Here is a 24,128-nt window from a genome sequence, read left to right as displayed (position 1 = left end):
CACAAATATTTGTTTTGTTATTCAGTACTTCAACCATCTCTAGGGAAAAAAGAAAACAACCAACAAACCAGAGATGAGTATCTTGACATCAATTAATCACAGTGCTTTGTTATCCAGGGTTTGCTATAGTTTTCACCAACTAACAGAATCAAACAGTTGCTTTCACCTTAAAGATGAAAACACATTTACTAAACTTCTTTCAGAATAAAACAATAATCAGGCAGCTAATTAAGCACATTGTAAGTACTGAGCTTTTGAGCTAAAGACCTGTCCAGGCTGTAACATCATTTTTACTTTGTTATTATATGCAGAATGCTAATAAAAATATAATTTTGAAAAAAAAATCACATTAGTGATTTGCTTGAGTGAATGTAGATGTCAAAAATGCTAATCTAGAGAAGCTGTCATGAGTTTAAATAGATTTTTCACCGACTTGCCATTCTTAATTATAGCTCAGCACCCTGTACAGGTTAAAAATGCCGGGTTCCTTCGAAACAAAATATGAGCTCCTTACCATCTCGTCAAATTCTCCTTCTCTTCCTTTCAAACGGATCAATCAGATGCCAACACATAACATTTTTTCATTTACATCTTTTCTTAAGCTTTCTTATCCATTGCAATTATATTTTTACCCAAACCTATCCTGAAGGGGATAGAAGAGATTTCATGGAAGAAGCATAATTGGCAATTGAGCTTGCTCTTTCGTGGGCTTCTTTTATGAGAAAAGACAGCGTTTTGAGTTGTAGAAATTCAGCACTTAAATTAGGGGGTATGCTGGCTACTTAGTTAAATAATCTAGAATAATCAGGTCAGGAGGGAATAGCACATAGCTTTCACTTAATGTTTTGTATTAATTTTGCAGATAATGTAATTCTGCATACTATCTGCACATTCAAGAGCGCATCAAAAAAGAGCTGCAAACCGGAGGATTGACAAGTTGCTAATCCAATCCTCTGACTGTCACAGGGTGCCATGTAAAAGGGTTACTTTGTTCTTTAAGAGCTGATTGAGTTCCATTAGTATCCATATTCAGAGCCCTGGGCACAATATTAATGCTAATACCGTTGTTACGGAGATGGAAAGCCGTTAAGAATGAACAATAATCAGCTCACAATATCATTGGACATATTCATGCAGCTTGTAGTGTGGTGAGATCCGATAGCTCTAAACCTTTCTAAAGAGAAAACGAAAATCCAATTAACATCATCTGTGTAAACCTCCTCGGCTACTTTCACTGGAGATGACCTTGGGCAGCTGTGTTGCCATTTTGCCAAAACCTCAATTATGTCTTTAATTCAGCAGCATTGCTGGGCTTTGCCCAAGCAGAAGGCCTGGTGCCGCAGCCTGCCCCTCACGCCGGGCACTAGCTGCTCGCACAAGTTGTGCCACAGCTGCCGGGGCTGTGGCAGTAGCCGTAGCGCCAGCGGGCAGCCACCGGGCTTCCAGCTTCATGAGTCCATAGGGACGCTCCATCCCACCACAAGAAAACTCCCCTCCCACCTCCAGCCAGAATCCCAGCTCTCAGGCGTGCCCTTCCACCACCGTTCGGGCAGTGCCCCCGATACCACCGCTGTGGGGCAGGGGGCTGGTGAGACCTGGCAAGTGGCTAGTTGTGTCCTGCCAGTGGGGCGCGTGGCGAGGGGAGGAGAGGGTCCACGTGCCCCAGCCCGAGGGGGGTGGCAGACCCAGGCTTTGCCACCCAGTTCACTGGGCTCGGGGTCACCCAGCCTACGCTCAAAGGAAAAGCTGCTCCTTTCGAACAAAGGTTCCTTGCAATCAATTTGAATTGGACCTAGAAAAATTCTAATTATGAGCAACATTTAGCCTGATGGAAAAAAAAAAAAAAAAAAAAAAAGGCAGTATTTTAATTTGTGCAGGATATGAATTTATCTGAATTAATTGCCTAAGGTAGGGTGAGGAAGTAACCGCTGTGGAAGAACTCACAAAGGATTTATTTTTGAACGAATTTACTGTCCTGTCCACTTGATATTTTTCATTAAGCCAGAAAGTAAACATAGGTTTTTACAGCCTGCCCTCCATCTCTCTTTTATTTTTTTGACAAGCAGCCTGCAATTAGACTAGCAGATCCTGCATGGCAGCGAGCATTCATCCTGGTGGCCACATGGCCCAAGCTTTCCACTAGGCAATACGATCTATAGCAAGGTCTGGTCCTAACCACCACATAGGACTCAGAGGAGTGAGGATCTTGATGGGAAGAAGCACTGTCATTGCCAGCCAGCATGGACAGCTTCTGGACATAAAGCTTTTCCCTCTTGTGACTGTACAATTCACAGGAAAAGAGGGGAAAGACTTGTTACGGACCGAGATGTTCAACATGAATTGTAAGTTATGTTCAGCCTGAAACTTTGTTACAGCTGCTGTCAACAGCACAAGTGAAGGATCCCAAAATATAAAGCATTTTGAACTCTTTCTTTTCATTTCCTTTTCATTATACCAGGACTATATTGCCTTATCTCAAACACACACTTGCATATTTGCACTCTGTAATGGAGAAACAGCACTACATACAGGTCCCTAAAAGTAAACACCAAACTCTGCAAATCTTGCGTATAATTAGGAAGATTCTTCTGGATTTATTATTTTTTCCCCAAAGCTGTTACTGCTTGATTTGGCTGTCATCTGTGTCACTTCTATGGGAAGATTTTCTCTGTGTTAGAAAGGGAAAATCAGAACAGCAAGCTAATAACTTGTTACAACAGTGAGATTTAAGGCAGAAAATAATGAAGCAGAGCTGCTGACAGCACTATGGTTGTTGCACCTCCTCCTTAAATGAAACAGGTCAGGATCACCCTTTGCTTTAGAAGGTCTCTTAAGAAGGACCAGCACAGATGATGCTTGTGCACCTGAGGGACACAAACATTATTTGAGTACCTGTATCTTTTGCTGGCCAGGTGCCTACATTTTGAGCTGAATACTGGCTGTGACTTTAGACTTAAAAGAAGATATTTAGCTTCCCTTTAAATATCCCCAGCCCAAGACCAATAAAACAAATTCAGTCTCAACTTTATCCTTTTGATTTAATTTCCTAGTGTATTAATTTTGGCCATTCAATCTCATTGATCTGTTGAGTCCATTTCAGCTGTGACCTTGATTTGATTGCTTAATTGGCTTAGCAAAGCCTGGATGCATTAGCACTATAATGTGCTTGCTTGATTTCTCTATGTGCTTGCTTATTCTTTCTTGTAAGATCTATAGAAAGTAAACAGAACTTGTTTTACGTAAAATGGCAGTCAGGCTTAGAAATTCCAGGGCAAAGACAGTCTCAGGTATATGCATACCACTTCTGTCCTCCTAGCGTAAGCAGCAGAATAGTTCAATCTTACCTTGTTCCGATCTGGAAATGTTTGACCAGTGACATGCGCCCTTCAGTAAAACTTTCTACTTTAACAGATCACTGTCCAGCAACAGCTTGGCTGAGGCATGAGCTCTCACTTTCTTCAGATGACTGCTGTGGGGGTTGTTTCTGCTGGCAGAAGCAGAGTAAGGAACAGCCGATGGCAATATCTTCTGCAGATACAGTAAAACTTTCTTATATGTTTCACTCAGGATCTTATCATCATTATACCTGACTGAACCAAATCTCTGCTGCTGTGATTTTATGCATGCCAATGCAATGCACTGGCATTTCTGTGTTTGCTTCATTTGCATTTAAACAATCAAGAATTTTAATTAAAATGCATAAATGAATCATCTACTAAAAGCTCTATCTCCCGTGTTATTTATTTTTTATATTAAACCTTCAATTTGATGGATAAGCACTGTCGTTGGTCATTTCTGCTAAAATGATCCCATCAGCAGTGAAATATTTGACAAATCTGATGTTAAATTTTTCATCCCTAGCTTTCAGCACTTGTGGTCCACTAAGATAAATGGTATGTCTCACACTTTTGATCTATTCCTTGAAGCTCTTTGGGACCAGAAATCTGTTAAAGAGGGAGAGGTACAGGTCAAAAGGATCTTGAGATCTAAGCAGTGCTCTCCTTACAGCTTTCTTCATATTGCCCAGCACATCCACGGCGGTAAGAGTGTCCTTTACTTCTTCAGTGTCTTCCATCTGTGACAACCATCACTCCTTTCTGTACAGGGACGGAATCTGGGGCTTTGGTACTGACCTGTTGATGGAACGGAAAGTAATGTGGACTTTCTCCTAAGTGAGGCCCATTTTCATTATGCCTTTTATAAAATTTAATTATTTTTTTTTTAACCATGTGACAGTGGTATCTGCAGTCATCACAAAAGCTCTTACTACTTCCAGAAAGCACTGCTTTCCAGCTGGGCACTGAAATTTAACTCTAAGGAAAGTAATTTGTCCCAAGAACTGCATCCTATAGAGAATAAAGCAGAAAGCACACTGCTGCCAGCTTCTCTCAGAGGATTACTGTAAAACTAAACTAATAACAATGCGGCATTCCTTCAGAAACTGAAATCTTGCTCACATGTTCAGAAGCTGTAAGAGTAACAGCATCATCTGGTGGCTTCTGCCACAAAGAATGGATTAATTGATTTTTTTGTTCTACTTTCATTTAAATTCCTCATCTCTCGGGTGAGGCCAGGTCCTGAAGGAATGTGAGAGAGGAAAAACAGAGAGAAAATAATATAAATGAGAGAAGGTAATAAGGAAATCCTCAGCTACACTGAAACATTAAACTGCATCTGAATATCTCAGATCTTTTAAAAAGGATTTCTAAAAGAACATTGAAAAACACCGTCATCATTGAAGTCAATCCTCATTTAAGGCAGTGCCAGATGTGGTTGGGATTTTTGAAGCATGCGTTAAGAACAGGAATGATGCTACTAAAGGCCTTGAACCTTACATAAGGACTGGTATAAACCTCAACAAAATCATAAGACAATTCCTTTTGACTATTTCTTTTGTAAGTGCCAAATTAAACCCTTCCAACTCCTCCTGCATCTTCCTTTTGGAATTCTTATTATTGATCCTCTTAACTTTTGGAAAGGTGGCATGTGAAAATGAGATGAACATACATTAGTTTGCAACAGAGTCTCTGCTATGAACAAGTGCTATTCTGATTATGACTGTAAACCAAGCTAATCCACCAGAGCTTACATGTACAGTTGGTGTAGGACTCGAGGCTGAACCAGCCTGCCTCAGGTATTAAACCTCCCTGACCTAAATGGGCTGAAGTATTCCCAGAAGTGTCCAAGGTCCCCAGTAAGACGTTTACCACAACCCAGATGAAGCAGAAGGGCCACACTAACCTATAGAATCCAAAGTCTTCAGGATTAGGTATTGCAAAAGCTTATTAACAAGGCAATAAAATGAAAATTATTCCTTCTGGCTTTATTGGTGTGCAATGTCTGTTTTACATTCATACAGTTTCTGTCCTATCCTTGGCAGTTGTCTTCTTTGTTGTATTCTTACAAAGAGAGAAATATCAAAACATTAATTTAAGCTGTCACAATGCAAAGGGCTGACAGTCATATAAAGAATTATCATTATGGCAGAGAATGGAGACAAGTTAGCGAAGGAAAATTAAAGTGACTAGCTAAACAGAACCAAAGTTCTTGAAAAATCTAGGATATTGCCATGACAATTCAAATTGCTCCAACTTTTTCTTTTCGTATTTTTCAGCACTTTCCTACACGGTCTATTATCAGTCTGATGGGGGAAAAAAAAAAGAGAACAAAATCACTTCATATACATGCTAGTTTTAGTGAAATATGTATTTTAAAAGAGAAGATTCATCCTGAACAAGTTTGTGCAATAAGATAAATTGCAACTAACATCAATCTTTGTAATTTTCCATAATTGTAGAAGTCAGGCTGACCAAGATTACAGCCTGTCTAATCCTTCTTACTAATGCATACAATATAGAAATGTTTCTTCGTCCTCTTCAGAGCTTTTTTTGAAAACAAGAATGATTCCTTTCTAGCAAACAATAAGATTCCTCCAGGCGGTGGGTCAGGGTCTCAAAGTGTTTTATATGTTCATAAGAATAGTTTTAATCATTTTACAGATAAGATAAGGAAGAAAGTAGTTAAAAGAAGAGAGTAACCACTTCACTCCTGTTACGCTTTTGAACAATAGCTCTTGGAACATTTTACTATGACTCTGAAGAAAGTGAGAGCACAAGAGCCTCAAGGTGCACATCTGTGCCCAGCAAGCTAGACCCCTGCAGCCTGAGTAGCTTGCTTTCTCTGGTCAACCAACAGATTTTTTTGTCATAAGACAAGTTTTCAGCAGGGAGTACAATGCGTAGTCTTGTGCTCTGTCCTCTCGTCGTACGCTCCCTGGGTAAGAGGAGGATGCTAAGAATTTAATGCAGAGCTGGTGAAACTCTGCATCCCATCTTCCTCCATAATGTCCACTGCCTTCTAGCCATAGTATCTGCAGTGCAAATTAAGTCAGTTAGCATTGCAGTGACTAACCGATCAGACTACTAATGAACCTTGAGTCCACAAGATTGCTTTATGTAGTCAAAATTTATAATTAATTCTCATACACATAAGCAATCATTGAGTTAGTTCAGCTAGCACATCAAAAACAGATGAAAATACCAAAGGCTGAGCAAATCAGTCTTCCCAAGGTAGATGAATGAGAGGCTTACATGACTAATGCCAACAGGGCAGAGGCACAAAACTCCCTGTGGATGTAAGGACATAAGATCCTTTCCACTTGTTCATCATCCTTATGTGCCTTTAAGCGCTGTAATCCTGGAATTAGAAAAGCAGACTGTTTAGAAACACCACAGTAGGTAGCCTTGAGGTTGTGTGTATATTCAGCAGCAGTAGGCACTCAATTCAGTAAACGCCAAGACCAGCCTGCCAGCATTGCCAGCCAGCGCCGCCTGGCCAAGGCCTGGTGTGTCCTCCCAGGGCTGGACCCTCTGCACAGTGAAGTCACACCTAAAACATCTGTGTGGAGCAGAAGATAAAAAAGAACAGTGAAGGACTACAAATCACTATTATTCTCCAAATAAATTAGATGTACATTATGACTTGGGAAAGCAGACAAGAAAACACTTAGAAATGTAATAAATGTGAATTGCTGCAGTCACACCAAACGTAGCTTCAGTTCCCTAATTGTATCAATTATTTTTTATGATTGTGATCTCAAAGATGTTAACTTTTGCTAAGAAGACATATTTGCAAATCACTTTTATTGCTCTCTGTGAATAGTGTGAATGTGTTTATGAGGCTTTGGCCCTCTGACCCCTCTTTGCAGTGTCCTGAATCAGCTGGAAGAACATTAGGCACTTTAGATGCTCCTGCTTGAAGCATCCAGGCGGTCCTAGAACTATTTGGGCTACTCAAATGGAGTTTTTATATAAGCTGTCCTTTCACTGATCTCAGGGCTCCTACAACTGACCTCCCTCTTCACATTTCTCACTCTCTCTTTCATCTTTTAATCAGATATGTTTTACTGTGAGGAAGAATTTGACCATTTACTATTGTATTCTGAGGAATAAGCCTACTAGACCAAGCATTCAAGGTAATTTCATTTCTGCAATAGGAGGTATAATTGAAGAACCATATTTTCAATGTAAGACACTATCTAAAACTAGTCCCTTGTATGAACCCTGGTCAACTATATACAATCCTCTTTAATACGGCCTTTGATAGTATGCATTTAGCACTCCAGCGCAAAGCCTCAGAAAGGGCACTGGATGAAATTAGTTCCGAAAGAACTGGAATAGTAACAGAAGTCTCTTTCTCTGAATTAATGACAATCTTAAAATCTCAACTGCTTTGAAACAGCACTTTAATCCACAATGAAAATGTTTGCATAGCATTTAAAAAATACAAACAGGATTAACAAAAAACTTTCCAAGGACAAGATATATTGGATTGGCTTTTAAGACCGAAAGGAAAGTTCAGTGCCTTCACTTTTTTTTAAAAAAAGTGGTTCAGAGAGAGAAGCTATAACTAGATGAGGGTAAAATCCAAACTTCCGCTCCTCTCCCCCAAACACCAGTTTGAATATTGCAGTTTATTTAGTAACCATATATCAGCATCATAAATATAAATCTTACTGATGTAGTGCGATTGGCAATAGGTCTGTGGCAGCATTACTCATGATCACGCTTTCCAGGCGCTGTTGTAAGGCAGCCTGGGTAGTAAGAGCCTCCTCAGAGCTCATACCAAGATCAATAACAGCAACCTAAGTGGTCCTAAGAGTAGGATCTCTGAGCAAGTACTTTTGGAACTTTTAACTTATAGCTCTACAGCCTCCCCTACGGGGGAGGTACTTTTGGGGCAGGAGGCCACCCCTTCTATCTCAAAGCCCAATGTTACGATGGGATGAATCAACTCGTCTCTCTGTCAACTGCAGGAGAAGATTAAGCAACAAGCTTGGACTGGATAATCAAGCTTCAGAGGGCTACAATTAGACTAGGGGAATCCTTCCCCAAACATTTTTGGGCCTGGTGTTCAGCTAATCTGCGTAGACCCAGCCCACTCCCCTTGACGGAGCATGTGCTGGTTCCCCCAGCTAAGGTTTTGGCCTTTGTAATACACACAACGTTCTGGATCCAGAAAGCAATGAGAGAAAATCTTCTGTAGGACAGAAAACCAAAGGCTGCCAAAAGAGAAGCAACTGCCTTGACTGCACCTCTATGAGGACACTGGTCCCAGCTGAAGAGCATGTTTCTCCCTGAGGCTTTTTGCCAGCTTCTCATTTCTCCTTCATGTTCCCTTTTAGGCTGAGCAGAGCTGTAGCACCAGATCTGAACTTACTACCGCTGTTCAAAGAGAGATTGCAGCACTGCACAGCGCGGGTGAAGGAGAAAGGCAGGCTGGAGTAAAGGTGAGCCTCAGGAAGATGAAACAGCATCATCTACAAATTGTCATGTCTGAAAGATATGGGCTTAAGAAAGCTCGTCCTCATACAAAAGAAACGATTTCTTACCCCGCACCAGACTGGCTTCATTTCTGCAGCAAGTCAGGACTGGCCTGGTGACCACGCTGCTGAATGCGAGATGAAGTCTTCCTGCCCTCTCTGTCCTGTTCCTCACTTTTAATCTTGCACATCTACACGCACATCTCAGCACCTGCACTGGGGACCCTGTTTCTTAAAGTGAATTTAGAATGAGATGAACAGGGATTGTTTGGGGAGCAAAGAGCAAACCTCTGCTAAGCCTTAAACCCTGTTCTTCATAGAGTTTTTGATTACCCCAGGGGTGCGTAGGCTGACACGTATGTACTTCTGCAGCAAGAGAAGTACAGCAAAAATGATTAGACACATGAGGAAAGAGGCTTCCGTCTAAAAGGTGATTAAAAAGACTGGCACTGTTTAGTTTGCAAAACACAAGAGTAAAAGATGGTACAAGAGAAGCAGGGAGAAGGGGCTATTTATTCTGTTTTCCCTGAAGAACAAATGTGCATGTAAAGGTGAAGAAAAAATTCTGGAAACATTTGTGCTGTGTATAACCAACTCTGCAACTCATTGCTGCAGGATTAGGTGGATTTTTCAGAAATATTTCTGAATGTGCTAGACACTACAAATCACAAGTCTGAGTTACCTAGGTGAAGGAAAAGCAAACCCAAACAATCTCCCCAACCTGTAAGTACGGTTAGTCCCTGTCCTTGTACTTAGATTGGTTAGAGATGGAATTATTGTCTCCAGAGGGACAGCATTATTTATTTATCAAGCACATGATATGGGAATGCTTGCTTCCTTCAAGCAGGAGGTTCTGTAGAAGGCAATTAAAACGGTCAGTAAATGCAGCTGTATGAAGTCATTGCCAACAGATTTCTTCCCGAATACATAAACTTAGTAATGGTCAAGTGGCTCAGGTTTAGTTATTTTGTTCTCGGCTGGTAATTTTCCCCAATGAGCTTCAACTACAGCTAGGTAATAGTCAAGGCTGTGTATGAAAATGGAATTAAGTATCTTCTTGTCCTTGGAAAGTTCATTGCTAATCCTGCTTGTTTCTATGCACTTGTAAATGGTAAGTAAACACGTTCACTGTGGATATAGCCTATTTTGAGTTTAAAAGAGAAACTGTTGTACCTCCAATATTACTCCAAGCTAGCAGTGAGTGGAGTCTGAATTTTAATGGTCCCCTCTGCATCAACCAGAGCTGAAAGTAGCCTCAGAGAGCGTGGCTCAGGGCGCTGATACAACATGGCAGTCCTGTGCTGTGCTGCTGGTGCTGCTGGAGGCTGGGTTCCCTGCAGCCTGCGCGTCTTCAGTTGGTGCTGTCAGATTGGGAATGCGCTGGAAAGCAGGGAAGGTGCCGCTGTGAACAGAATTAGTACCTGCTTAAAATGTACATGTATACGGAGAACAAACTGTCTTTTTAAAAGAATTTTAAATGCTACTTTTGGCTTATGAATAGTTTTCTTGCAACTGTCAGGCCATCTGCTCGGAGAGGGGTCTGTACAGTCGTGAAAGGGATCTTAAAATATACTCTCCTCATAAACATCTTTTGTTTGGAAAATCCACATGCATCACATAATGCAGTAAATGGCAGCACAGGCTGAACTGAAACATTTTTAAATGCCGAGGATGCAACCTTGGCTACAGCTTCCCCCACCCCCCTCCTCCCCTCTATTAATAAGCATGCTTTAAATGCACACTGAGACACATTCTCTTACAGACTCAGATTGGCAGCACCCACCTGCTGGGAAACATGCTAAGATAACTTCCTTGGGTACATCCAAAATACCAAACTGGGTTGTGGGCAGAAAAGAAACAGGCTTCTGCAAAGCAGCTCGCTCAGAGATTACATCACTCTCCCAGCCAATTTTCTGCCTACACTGCACCATTTTGTATAGGGGGTGGGGGGTGGGGGGGGTAGCGGGTGGGAAAAGGAAAAAAGCATACGTCCGCGTGTATACAGTCAGAAAGGCCAAATTAAGGATGTGCAAGCACATCTAATTCTAGCATTTCCTAACTTCTGGGAGCTTAGTTTTTCAGAACTGCTTGGTACTTAAATATATACAATACATACATATGCACATAAACATTTATTTTGTTTGCATGCTTAGAATATGAAAACGTGTGTATGAGAACGGCGTTGTGCTTTCCTTACCTTTTTTCTGTTTATTTTCATGATTCTTTGGTCATTTTTTGTTTACCTGCTTTTTGTTATTCTAACGTAAGTTCAAATATACAAAATGCTAATTTTCTTTTACATAAAAATGTAATAAAACTTTCTGGCTTTCTTTACAAACAAATTTCAGCAGGAATGTTGATGGGATGCCGTATAACAAGTAAAGAAGAAATACTGTTTAATTATCTTCCATATAAAATCCAATAAAACGTTCTGGCTTTTCTTATTTTTCTGTACTGGGGATTAACATCAGCGTCTTTGTGATGAGAAATCTGCATTCATGGCTCCTCTATTTAGATTTAAATAGGAATTATAGTTCTTGGCAGAAAGGGATCTGTCAAATATCACAGCATTTGTGGCAGGTGGTCACTGCATTGCTTAGCACAGACATTGCCTGCTTAACCATAGCCTGAAGTAAACATCAAAAGTCAATTATTCTCTTTGTAAATATTTTATTTATATTTTGGAGGCTAACAAACATCTTTTTAGTGCTTGGCTGAGATCTTCCTCCATGGATCAAAATCCTACTGAACCTGCATTTGGGTGGCTAAAACTGTGTTTAGAAACCCAGGGATACCAGTGTAGTTACCAGCGTATATTAAGCTTCATAACACAATCCTCTGCTTGGAAACCTTTAATGACTTGGCTGGGTTGAAGTGGACAGAGCTAAAACTTGTCATGGTTGTTATCATTGCAGCTGCCAATTAGTACGACAATCATGTATTATTTTGCCAAAATCCCTTTCCTCAGTTAAACTGCATTTTGAATATAAATACTGCAAAAGAAAAAAAAAAAAAAAAAGGAAAATGTCTATTTCCTCAGATTTAACATTTTGGGGGTGGGAAAGCAGGAGGTCTGGTTTAGTAGCATGATAAATGTGTGCATAGTGGCACTACAGAAGTAACTTGAATGCACACTGAGTAGCAAATGTGGAACAAGAGATGAGCTCCAAGGGTCAAATGCCTTGAAGAAGTGTCTTGCTGCAGGGTAAACCTACTAAAATAAAATGACAGTATCTGGCAACAGTCACGCCTACATGGCAGAATCTGTCCCGAAACCACTGTTGTGGGGAAAATGTCTAAAGATGCTGCAACACATTTTAGATTCTTATTTGAACCCTATCTGAACTCTTTAGGCCATTAACTAATCAGATAATCTCATTTAAACAATGTTATAAAAATAATCAAGTACTTCTGCCTGTATAAGCATACATTGAATATATTTACCTTAAGGAACCGGGGGCTTCTTAGGTATTTACTCCTGACATTCAGGAAACAGGAGGAGTACAAAATATTAAGGAGAAGCAGAATTCTCTGAGATGGGGCTGTGGGTAATTTTCCCTGTAAGCCTGTTTGGTGGTGAGTTAATTGACTCCCACATTACTGAAGCTGCAACGTACTAAAGCACTGGGTGCTCGTTTTCCTTCGCTATTTGACTGGCAAAGGCCATCTGTTCTACCCCATCCATCCACATGCACAGTGTCTATTGTTGTCAACAGGATTCACGCACACGTGGATCAAGGCAAGCATGTGCCTCTAACTGTTTTGATCCCAAGAACATGGATTTTTCATTTTCTTTGTTTCTTTGTGCTCACCTGGTAATAATACTTGTCATCTGAGAATTCATATTGATCTTGTCATTGCCTTAAAATTGGATGACAATTACTATCTCTGTCAAAACTCGATCCGATGAAATGCCTCCAATTAGGAAGGAAAAAGAAGGAATCCATCACAGCAGGGAGCATTGCATTTGGCTTTAAAGTAGGGAAGCTTCTGTTAAACCAGTGCTGTTGGAAGAAGCAAATGGGAAAAAGTGTAACAGAGATTAGGACGCAAGTCCCAAAATCCACAAAATGAGGTACATGCATGAAGTGAACAGCCATTTAATTTTTGCAGTCCATATCTGTCTGCAAATCTGGGTTGGAGCTCCTCTGATAATAAATGCCAGTAACTGTTGTTTTCATTTTCTGATATGGTCAGACACACAGTGGCAGTTGATGCCAGCCGTTGTGCATTTTCAAATCCAGTTCTGATCATCGGTATAATTATAATACATTATCGGGAGTAGATTTGCTGAAGTTCATGAAATGATAACAGGATAAATTACATCATGTTTCCAGCTACTGATCTTACCTTGAAACTATATGTAAAGAGGCAGTGAAAGAATTAAAAACAAAAGAGCGAGTGCACTTCCATTGCCACTAACACTGGCACCAAAGCAAACAACTTATCCCTGCTAATTACAAATAAAATTGTGCTAATTACAGATTTTTTTGGTTTATAAATCAACCCTAAAAATTACTGTGCATTTCTCTGTGTGTGTAGGGGTGGGGGAATCTTTTTGCAAAACAAAGATGTTTGTTTTGTATTGAGTGAATGTTTTATTTAATTAAAAAAAAACCTGTCGATGTTTTGCTTCCAAGCAGGAAGCGAAGGGCCAGATTTGCTGCTGGTCTGTAACGCTGGTGAGGCTGTACCTGGGAGCTGGGAGCTGTACGTTAGTGCTTGGCTCTGCCTGAAGGGCTGGAAGCCTCCCCCACCCAGCAGAATGATCTTGGCTAAAGGCCGTTCTTGTGTGGGTTTCTCTGAACTGGGCCAGTAAAGGCTGTTTCCTCACAAATAAATGTGTGGCAGGAATCAGGCTTTTGGAGTTGTACAAGCACGTGAGCTCCTGAACATGAGTTGACACAGCTTACCTCCCTGAAAAATCATGTTTTCTTAACTGTATGGAAGAGCTCCACAAGAAACTGAGGGAACCCAACCAAGCACCCCACGTTTTTAGCAGGTGGTTACTTTCCGAGCTAAAAACGGAGGATTAGTGTGGTGCAGAGATGAGTCACGCACCTCGCACAGCAGCAGGCTCTTTGGTAAAAGAAGGTGGGTGAGCTGGTGCTAACAGGTCTTTCCTCTAGCAAGCTGCATAGACAGAATTTCCTTTTCCTGAAATCTTTCTGCCCCCCTGTACTGTCATTAGCTAAACCTACTTGCTGACTCTGACCTACATTTGCAACAGTTCCCGAATGCAGCAGAACTGTGTTTCTGGGGAATTTGCTATTTACTAAAAATTTTAAACCAACCCATTTGAAAATGTTATATGCTAACTGAGGAAACACAGCAATCAGAAAAGTATACAAAACCCATGCAATTGTCCTGGACTTGTTTGCAACACACTGCTATTAATGAGCATCTGGGATGAGTATGGTATCTTGTACTATGGATCTCATGATCTGTACAATAATGGCTGATTTTAATTGACTTTTGCTTCATATAGCAAATCCCAATTGGAGAAGTTCCAGGATGCTGCTAGTGAAGAACTGTGGGCGGGTGCATGTTTTGAAGTGATGGTAAACATTGTGACATATACTGTGTGTACCACATATTCTCATATGCACATTTTGACTTTTGTTGCCTTGGCTTTCACGCAGCATATCTAACATAGACATTTCTATTTGCCAGTTTGAGTGCAAATCTGTTAATATGTGAACACTGCTCGCCAGCATGCACCACCATCGCTGGACTTTCAGTACTTGTCTTCTCCTACAAAACAACCAGCCCTGCGTGCTCAGAGGGGCTCCACGGGACGGTGACATCAGTGTGAGCAAGGCTGGTGGGACTGGGCAAATAAGGAGTGATGAGAGCTGCTATAAGAAATCATGACTTTGAGAACTTGTAAGTCGGCTCAGTATGATCCATTAATTTCCAGCGTAAATAACATTGCCAGGGGGGTCTTGCTCTTTTACTGCCATGAACTCTTTTTCCCTTTAAAGAGATGTTGGTAACTAATGCCAAGTTTGGTCAAACCATTTTAGCGCTTAAAGTACTATTGGTATTAAAATACCTTTAAACGTCTGGGACTAAGAGCCAGATTACCTGTATGATGTATTTTAATGATTAGCCAACCCTTCTGCTTGAACTGAAATTTGTCCTCAGTCCACAGCAGCTCTTTGGGAACCTGGACTCAGCCAAGATTTGCAAAGGTTTTTTAATTTGACACTTTAAAAAGTCCCCTGCTACATATCCCATCCAACCTGGCTGCAATATGTTGTTGCCAATATTGGACAACTATTTGGTTTTAGGCTATTTCTAGAAAAACATTTGCATCACATGCCACAAAGCTACAAGGGATTTATAGGCACTGAAGCTATTTGCATCCTTTCCCTAGCAATAAGGTGCCCAGAGCACAGGGAGGGTGCTCTGCTGCTGTCCCCACCACTGCCCGTGGTCCCCAGAGATGTAGCCAGAGAGCCTCTTATACCACTGCGGCAGCTCCTCCACTCTACCGCTGAAATATATTTTTTAAAAAGGAAGGAAAAAAAAAAAAAAAAAGGATACATTTTTCCTCACTGCAGCGTAACTGCTTCTCACAGAAACCACCTGGTTGCAGGCTGCTAGGCAAGATTCACGCAAGAGAGATTTGTATGTGAGCGCAGTGCAAGGGAGCCAGTGCCAGTGCAAAGTAGCTGCTCAAATCTGTGCTGAACCCAACGATATAAATGCTGGAGAATTGGTGTTTCTGTGAGGTAATACTTCCATCACATCCAATTCTAACGTTATCCAGCAAACTGCCTCGCCAGGAGCCTTCTTTGTATTGCAGGAAGCCATCTGTGATGGTAACTAAAATGAGAACGGAACAGGATTCGCTATGAGATGCTCGTCAGAAGTACTTCCCTCCGCTCTGCGGTTCCCACATTGCCAGAAGCAGCATCTCTCCGAAGGTGAGGAAGACATTATTACCACAAGCCTAGGAATTACTGCAAATGGATGTTGTGCCTTTCATGTACTGCCTTTCATGGGGGTCCGTACAGTCTCCACGGCTTGAACCATAATTTGTCCTTGGCTGGGACCATTAATTGCTATGGAGATGGTGGGTGGAACAATGGATCATTTTGAACATGTTATCTAAAGCCTCAGTTTCAGTCTTTTTAACATATCTCCTGGCAGAAAGTGTTGATTGTTTTCACTGCTCTCTGCTGCTTCTAGTTTAATTTTTCTTCCTCTATCTCCAAGTCTCTATCTTGGTTCTCTTTCTTTGCCAAACTATTCATTTGTTGCTGGATAATCATGGGTTTGTGTTTCAGATAGCTTCCTATTTTGTTCATCTTTCCATTCTATTGTCCACATTTTTTTTTTCTCTTCAAATTTTGCTTTATTGTGCAGTGGCAAGTGGCTATCTGCTAATGCCAATATTATTCCTTGAGAATTCTTTTTCCTTGCATCATCAAGGGTTTAAGTGGAAAGCCTTGAGAACTGTGCAAATTTCGCTCCTGAGAATATCCATCTTTTGAGGTAGCTGATTTTAATTAAAGAATACTCTCCCTCTCTCTGGATTATACTTTAATTTCAGTCTCTATCACAACCGTAGATACTTCTTAGATAAAATGTATTTTTGTCTCTTTTCATCCATGATTATCTGTAGTTCTTAAACACTTGGGGTCAGCAGCTGGTCCCCAGTTGATGTAGTTCAGGAATAATTCTATTCAAAGGAATAATTCAGAACAAAATTGGTGTTGAGTTTAAAATAAGGCAAAATGTTCATAAAATTTTGCCCTTATTATATATGAGAGAGTGAAACTATCACAAAAATCAGTAATAACAATTGTGGTAATAAACAATAATCTCTGAAATGTATAGCACCTTTCACCTGAGCGTTTTAGACGTAAATGCATTAAGCAGCTGTCATGTGAAGAAATACCAATATCCTAATTTTACACAAGGGAAAAAAAAAAAGGTGGCAGGAAGTTAAGAAAGCAGCTGAAAGTCATATAACGAGAACTGAACCTACATCTCCTGGTCTCCTGTTTCTAATCCCCTAAACACAGAAAGAATCTGTTCCCCAAGGATTTAAAATTGAGGTCTGGAGAGTTAACAGTTACGAAATAATCAACACTATTCAAACACAAGTACGGTTTGAGTTTCTGCCTCCATCATCTTGCCAAATTATGATTGAAATAAAATCGGTATCATATCTTAAATTGTTTATGCATGGTTAATTTGCACAGTTAAATCATTTCCAGATTTCTCACAGAAGTGGTTGAAGTATACTCCTGGGCAGAGAAAGTCTAGCTGCAGATTTAAAGCTTTACTGCTGCAAAGGAAGCTGCAGTGAAACCCCTGCCATGTCTGAAGCCAAAGTCAAACCCTCTCATTATGGCACAACAAGGATCCTGGCCAGGGTCCCTGCAGCCGTGAGGACCCTCTGCAAGCAATCAGTGCTTCTTCATACAAAACAGTAATATATGGGTGTGCAAGTACATATATGTATATACGTGTGACAGAAGCAGATGCATATAAAGCCATACAGAAATTATGGGATGAGTTCAAACTGGCAACAGGGGTTGTTCTGTTTTCCCTGTACTGAGTGACATGAAGCAAGTTGTTAAGTCATTGCACTAGCCATTATAGATCCTCCCTGCCTGGCCCTTTTCCTATTTTCTTTTGTCTACTTTTTGTTTGTTTTAATGCTCACTCCAGCCTATATGCACCAGAGATATGTATTTCTGCTTGGTCATGCACTTCTAAACAGAATTAAAGAAAAAAAAAATGTATGTAGGGTAAGTGTAGGAATAAAATGTGCCTTGGCAAAGTGCTTTAAGCTGCCTTTCTGCCAGTAAGCCGTTAATTTGTGCTGCTTTGTTTTCTCCAAGCTCAGAATAATTCCCATCTGCCTTGACTCACTATCTAGCACAGAAAGGAAGAGGTCCCTTTTCTGAGCATGGATGAAATAGGAAACTTTTTTGTATTAATAAAGAATGGGGCTTGGAATTCTGGGGTTTCTACCACTAGGACCTAAAATATCTTGAGGTCCTGCTATTTTAATTAGCTTCATTATGACGAGTCTGCCTCTTCTGTTCATGTATGTTTTTCCAGCTTTTGTGTTCCTGGCCTGCCTGTAATACATATGTATTCCCTTTCTTTCCTCTCACTTAAGCTGAAGATGCAATCACATCTTTGAACCATCTGTTTTTTAATTTATTATTTTCCCCCACTGCATTGATGGGCTTTCTTGTTTTTCTGTCAGGCTAACAGTTTGGCTCCTGTTTATCTAAGATATGTTAACATGCTGTTCCTTTTCTGGGCACTCATTCAGTCTATTGTATTTTCTGAAATTAAACGCAAGGGATTTTTTAAACATTATTTACTTCATCAGCCCAGGGAATATCCTCTACCTTTACAGCATCTCTTCCTCCTTTTGTTGTTTCTGTGAACATTTGATGACTCTTGCTAAATTTAGGTTAGTATCTTATTTTTGTGTCCCCTCCAGATCATTTCCAAGGTGAATGGTCAAAGCCTGCCTGGGAATGTTCCTGTAACCGGTGAGGAACTTGCGTGGAGGCAGAGGAATCCCTGCAGGGTTCCTCACATGTCCCTACGGGGCAGGACACCAGGTGGCAGGACCCCCCACGAGCACAGCAGGGTCCCTGCCCTACCCCCGATCCTCATTTCTGTTCTTCACCTTTGAGCTTGGGAAAAACCTTCTAGGCACTGGGCTGCTCATCACGAAATGAGCAGATACATGCGGTGAAGCCCCTCGTGCTGCCACAGCCAACAGCCATCCAGCGGGGGAGGCTGTGCCGTGGGGTGCAGGTTTGTGATCCTGAGACGTGGCAGGGGGCTGTACACCCCCGAGGTGGCTAGGAAGTTCCAGGTAATCACACCACGGAACATAATGTGGATTTATATTTGTTACCTTACTTTTCTATAGTGCCTCCCAAGAGTCTTCTGAGGCATTCCATTCTTTAATAAGCAGAAAGTGCTCTGAGATTTTTTCTAATGAAAATGATATAGGAGCACACAGTGTTATTATTAAAACCTCTGCCTTTTTCTCTAGGAACTGCTAAAATACATTTACAGTTTATACCCTTTTTGGTGAGCATTAAACTTTCTAATTTAAAATAATAAAGCCTGGTTTGCTTTCTTTCTTTCCCTTCTATTTCAAAAACATAAAAAACTCACTTTTTTAACTATTCTTATTTTGCTGAGTGATTTTTGGATTTCAATAAAAGTAACACTGTGGTTACAACACTTTGTGAGATAAGCAAAGAGATTTTTTTTATAACACAATTATGGAAATTTCAAAGAACCTTATAAATATCCTGCTATTTGCATATATGAGATAAGCATATTTTAGTAATGGTTATGACAGGCTAGCAAGGAAAATGTGTGGGACAGCTATATAGCAAATACATGCAAACATAGACACAGAGAGGGGGTGTGTGTACACTTCTCCAGAGAAGCCCGTGCCCAGTGGGCGCGGGATGCCCGGGAATGCATGGGGCTCCCCAAAGAGAGGCACCACCGGTATCCTGAGACTCAGTTTCCCCACTTGCAGATGCCGGATTAGCATTATTTTTCTAATGTAACAAGGCATTTTGGTAGGTCCAGATGGTGCGCACTAGATAAGAATTGAAATGCTGGCTTTTAGTTTTGTTCCCACTTACCAGTGTACAAAGAGCTGGTTTTGCTGGGACCTCGGGGTGCAGCTGTGCCATATCTTGGCTGGCCAGGCTCAGGGCTGGGTGCCACAGGGGCGCCTGCGGCTTTTGCTGCCGGTCCCACGCGCTCTGCCCGCCTGCAGCCGGCAGGTCCTGCAGTGGCAAAGGTTTAGAGCCTCCCCGGGGCACGTCGCTGCTGCCAGGGCACGCAGGCAGCGTGTCCGGCGGCACAGCAGGCTGACTGTTACTCTGGGCTCCCCCAAAAGCTGACACGGCCCTACATGTTCCTGAAAAAGCCACAGGGCAGCTAAGGCTGGCTTGGTCTTCAGCACAGGGCCAAGTCGGCGCTCAAAATGCAATGAGAATGGAACTGTAGCTGCCTAAAGTTTTCAAGAGGCCTTCTGAACTGAACCGGTCTGTGCATGCTTTCATTCTTTTGTTTGCCTTTGTATTTTAAAGTTGGAAATTGCTCTTCTAGTTATGCCTGAGAGCTGCTAGGAAGCTCAGAGAATTAGCGTGGCAATTTCCTCAGCCCTTTGTTGAAAAGGAAGAGTCCACACAAAAAGAATGCACTGGCATTTCAGCTGCATAAATAGTGTAAAAGAAACTCCAAACAAACAACCCCCTCCATACAGACTTTTCTGTCCCCATTAGAACTGCAGGTTTCCATTCTGTGGATCTCCCAGCCATCTGCTTGGCCCTTGAAAGAGTCCTTGAGAAACCAAAAAATGAAAACCACTTACTTTCTGAGAACTAATCTTGGCTTCCCGGTGCCTTGCTTTCAGGGGAGTTCCACTCGAGGCTTGATTTCTCTAAGTGCAGATACTCAGTGTATCCTGAACAATTAGATGCCTTTGAGGATGTTGAAAGCTAGACATAAAAAACCCAAATCAATCAGGAGTCTTGTTTGACAACTGACAACATTTCTAATGCAAAAAACAACCACCCAATAAAATAATCATAATAAAAAATCCCCCAAAACATAAAGTCTGAAACTTAATAGAAAATCTACTAAACAAACCCTTACCTTTTTAGGTTTTAAAACAGATCATTTTTCCTACAAAGTTTTTATTACCCTGCCTAGAAGAGTTAGACGTACATAACCATCTTTTTCTTCCCCTGCTGAGGCAGATGACATTTACCAGAAGCCAAAGTCCCCTGTCTGGTGCAGCGTAGCCAGGGACCCTCAGAAGGGGGCTCGTGGGTTGCTAATGGTTTGCTTTGGCCTTTGGTGTCTGCAGTTATTCCTGCCTCGACAAAAAATTGGGGGGAGATGGGGTGGGAGCAGCACCCAGCCGCTACGGGCTCTCAGGAGCCCATCGACACAGCCTCTGGGCAGAAGATGAGTGCTGGCATGAGGAGTCTGAAGGTGGCAAGTGGGACTGTGAGCTGCCCAAACTGCAGGCAATTATGTTGCAATTTTTTCCAAAGCTCTCAGAAATCTGTCCCTTCAATAATGGAGACAGGAAGGATTACAAGCAATCGCTGCCTCCCAAGCAGTTGATATTCACAAGAAAAATAGAAGAGCAAGGGAAGGGGCAGTTTTGCCTTGTCAGCTAATGATCCTTGACTCTTGTTCTTTGTGTTTTTGGTAGCAACCACAGAGAGGTCACACATGAAACTGTGGAAGTGTGAGGTGTCTTTATTAAATATATCAATGGAGTTTATTAAATGGAACACACGGTACTGGGTAGTGTAAGCCACCGCTGGACGGGCTCGGGGTCATGCAGGCCTCCTGCCTTGATGTCACTGGCTGTCGGGTTAATACCACGAGCTCACAGCACGGGCCTGATTAGAAGGCCGGGTCCCAGTTGGTTTTACCTCTGCCCTCCGCTAAGTCTTTGTTTGCAACGTGAGCAACAAGCTTTTCAGCTCATCACCAAGGCGCCACGTTCAGAGCCGAGGCGGATCACTTAGGTCTTTTACCACCTCTGGCAGACATGGGGTTTAAAATTCCCATCCGGCAGAGGTGGAATTATTTTCTCCTACTGTCTGACTGATTGTTTGGGCTCTAGAAATGTCTACCTCTGTGAAGAATTTTGCTTTTTTTTTTTTTTTTTTTTTTTTTTTAATCTCCCCCCCCCCCCCCCCCCCCCCTTTCTTCTCATTTTCAACTGCGCTGGGAGGGCAGAAAAGAAAAGGCTGCTGAAAGACTTTTTTAGCTTGCTTTCGCTCACGGGATTCTAGTTCATGGCAGAAGAAAGTAGTCTCTCCAACAGGAAAAAGGAGCGAGTTAGGGACCCTCCACCATAATGAGGCAGTTTTCCCATCTGGAACCACTGGGTTGCTTGCACAGTCTGGGGAGGGGCAAAGATGGAGAAAGCAAGAGCAGCTCAGGCTGCACTGAGCGGTGAGGGAGTATTTAATATGATTCAGAAGAATGTAGATGGGAGGAAGGGATTTAGTGTGATGGTGATCACTGCATAATTAGAGGTGACAGGAACAATAGTGCATGGCTATGTCTACATTACTTGTCATGGGCATGCTGGCCTCTCAGGAAAGAGGGGTGTCTCCTGCTAAATACAATACTTTTTAAAATAAAGTGGATGGGACTCTGTGAAATGAAGGGAAGAGCAAAGGAAACCAAACATGAGGACTTTTGAACTATTGGGTGAGACTGTGTTCTTCTAACAGCCACAGCAAAGCATGACTAGCTCCAGAAAAGTGGGGCTAATGCAGCTTGAAGCCATCCCTGCACGCGTCTGGTTCTGGATGACCAGGGAGCTTGGACATCTCAGTGATACGGGCTAGATACATCTACCGTGTCAAGGCCTGTACAATGGTTTTGTCACACTGACCACCCACAATGACTGCAGAAAGTGCTTTGCTCATACAAAGAGGGTGCAAAACACCAAGGAGGTGGATGCAACTATCTCAGGCAGCATCCCTGACAGCTCTGCTCCTTCCAGTCTGTTCTCCCTGCTGCAAAACACAGACGGTGCCATGCTGCATACAGACTTTGCCCTGACAGAATAGGCAGAACAGAAAGAACCCAATACTGTTCAATCACGTTCCCAGCTTTGGTAACATTGAACTCCTGTACAACAGCTGGAAGAGCTATTCTTAAACACCACAGCAAATCCATGTTTTCTATGCTGATCCAGGTCTGGTGACTGATTAACACTCATTCTTTTATGTGATCTTGAAAAATAAAGACAACTTTTTATATAGCTTAGTCTTTTTCTCCTTTCCAAAGCTTTGGCTGTGATTGATGAAACTGCCTGACATTGTCAGAACTTACTCGAACTAATAAGCAATGGAAATGCCTTTATCAGTGCTAGTGCCAGATCCATCCCACTTACAGCTCAAGTTGTGCTTCTTTCCAGGAAACCCATGATATACTACCTGCCCCGCTACTTGCCATTCTTCATGTTGGTTATTTACCGTTTCCAACCTTTTATCTATTCTATGAACATTTTGCCTTAATTGCTCAGCTATTTGTTGATTATCCTGCTGCAGTTGTTTGTCAAATCCTTTTATCCATTAATCTGTGTGACCTTTCAGTTGCTATTCATCTGATACAGAAGTTTTTAGCCACCAGTGCTGTCAGAGTCACATCTCCCTTCACGTCATGGTCTTAAAAGGAATATAATCACGGCAGGCTGTAGGCATTTGTGGAGCCATTTAGGTGGGAATACTACATTCTAATTTTTGCCACTCACCTGTACTAACTTCCTTAAAAGGTTCCTTTAGAAGCCAAATTCTTTGTATCCTGAGGTTTGCGGGTATTCTGCTGTGTGTAGTTTCTGCTTTATACCTAGCTGGGCAAAAAACTTGTTCAGTCAAATGAAATCCTTCACCCTTGTTTGCTCACATTGCTGGGAAGCATACCTGACAATGCAGCTGGGATTTCTGCCACTTGTACGGAGTGAGGCGAGACCTGCCCCCCTAGCTCCTGCTCTTCTTTACATGGACTGGAGCAAATCTTGTGCAAGCCTTATCCTACGAGAACTTGAACCACCTGTAAATCAAATTTCTGGTTTATGTGGATGTATTTTGACAAAGGCAATTAAACCTGCACGTCAGAAGGCTGCAATATCTGGCACTCATGTTTAGCACCCTCCACATCATTAAGGTATGGAGGTGCTTCAGGTCATTGATGTGAGGGTCCATTTTGCCAACCTAGAGCTAGGTATGTACCGTCTTGTGCTTTATTGAACACAATGTATTTCAAGGAAGCATGTGTTGTGTTGTGCCATTGGCCTTCCTCCAACAGTATAATCCAATTTTTCTGTTTTCCAGGCTAAAGATACTCATTCCTTTTGACAAGGAGTTATGGTGTCAATAAGATTTGAGATGCACAGAGAATAGCCTGTGACATGGTATCTTTCTTTTGTGCCAAACTAGTACTCCTTTCCTGGCTAAGAGAGGCAAACCACACACTAAGAGGTTTCCTGGGTCCTGACAGCCCACCACCACAGCTTCAGCTGGGGCTGGCTTCAGCCTGACCAAGCTGCCTGCTTTTCTGCACCCTGCTCCCACCGTCTAGCTTCCTCTAAAAGCTTAGCTGGAGGATGACTCACTTCAGTGAACATCAGAAAAAAATCCTGAATACAATTAAACGTGCCTTGCAGTGCTCTTAGCTAGGCAGAGTGGTGGGGCTGGGGAGCTTTTGAATTAATTCCACACTTTGTTTATCTGGAGTCTGGCCTTCAATA

At 41.8% G+C, this 24,128-nt stretch overlaps 1 long non-coding RNA gene across 5 annotated transcripts in view; it reads right to left on the bottom strand.

Moving 5' to 3' along the window:
• The window catches only part of LOC130158938 (uncharacterized), a 31,080-nt gene that overhangs the window by 2,731 nt on the left and 4,221 nt on the right, over positions 1 to 24,128 (bottom strand). For 3 of the 5 annotated variants that reach the window (XR_008825547.1, XR_008825551.1, XR_008825549.1), the window contains 8 exons: positions 23,302 to 23,431; positions 23,133 to 23,227; positions 20,214 to 20,340; positions 12,634 to 12,825; positions 9,995 to 10,223; positions 6,591 to 6,696; positions 4,007 to 4,133; positions 3,345 to 3,487 (listed from right to left, as the gene is read on the bottom strand). This is a non-coding gene — a long non-coding RNA (uncharacterized LOC130158938). The remainder of the gene's footprint in view (positions 1 to 3,344; positions 3,488 to 4,006; positions 4,134 to 6,590; positions 6,697 to 9,994; positions 10,224 to 12,633; positions 12,826 to 20,213; positions 20,341 to 23,132; positions 23,228 to 23,301; positions 23,432 to 24,128) is intronic. The other 2 variants (XR_008825550.1, XR_008825548.1) reach the window with 2 other exon arrangements.

This window comes from Falco biarmicus, chromosome 14 (assembly GCF_023638135.1).
Source record: "Falco biarmicus isolate bFalBia1 chromosome 14, bFalBia1.pri, whole genome shotgun sequence".
NCBI classification, from domain to species: Eukaryota; Metazoa; Chordata; class Aves; order Falconiformes; family Falconidae; genus Falco; species Falco biarmicus.
The sequence above is the reverse complement of the archived record's forward strand: the minus strand, read 5'-3'. Positions and strand labels throughout refer to the sequence as shown.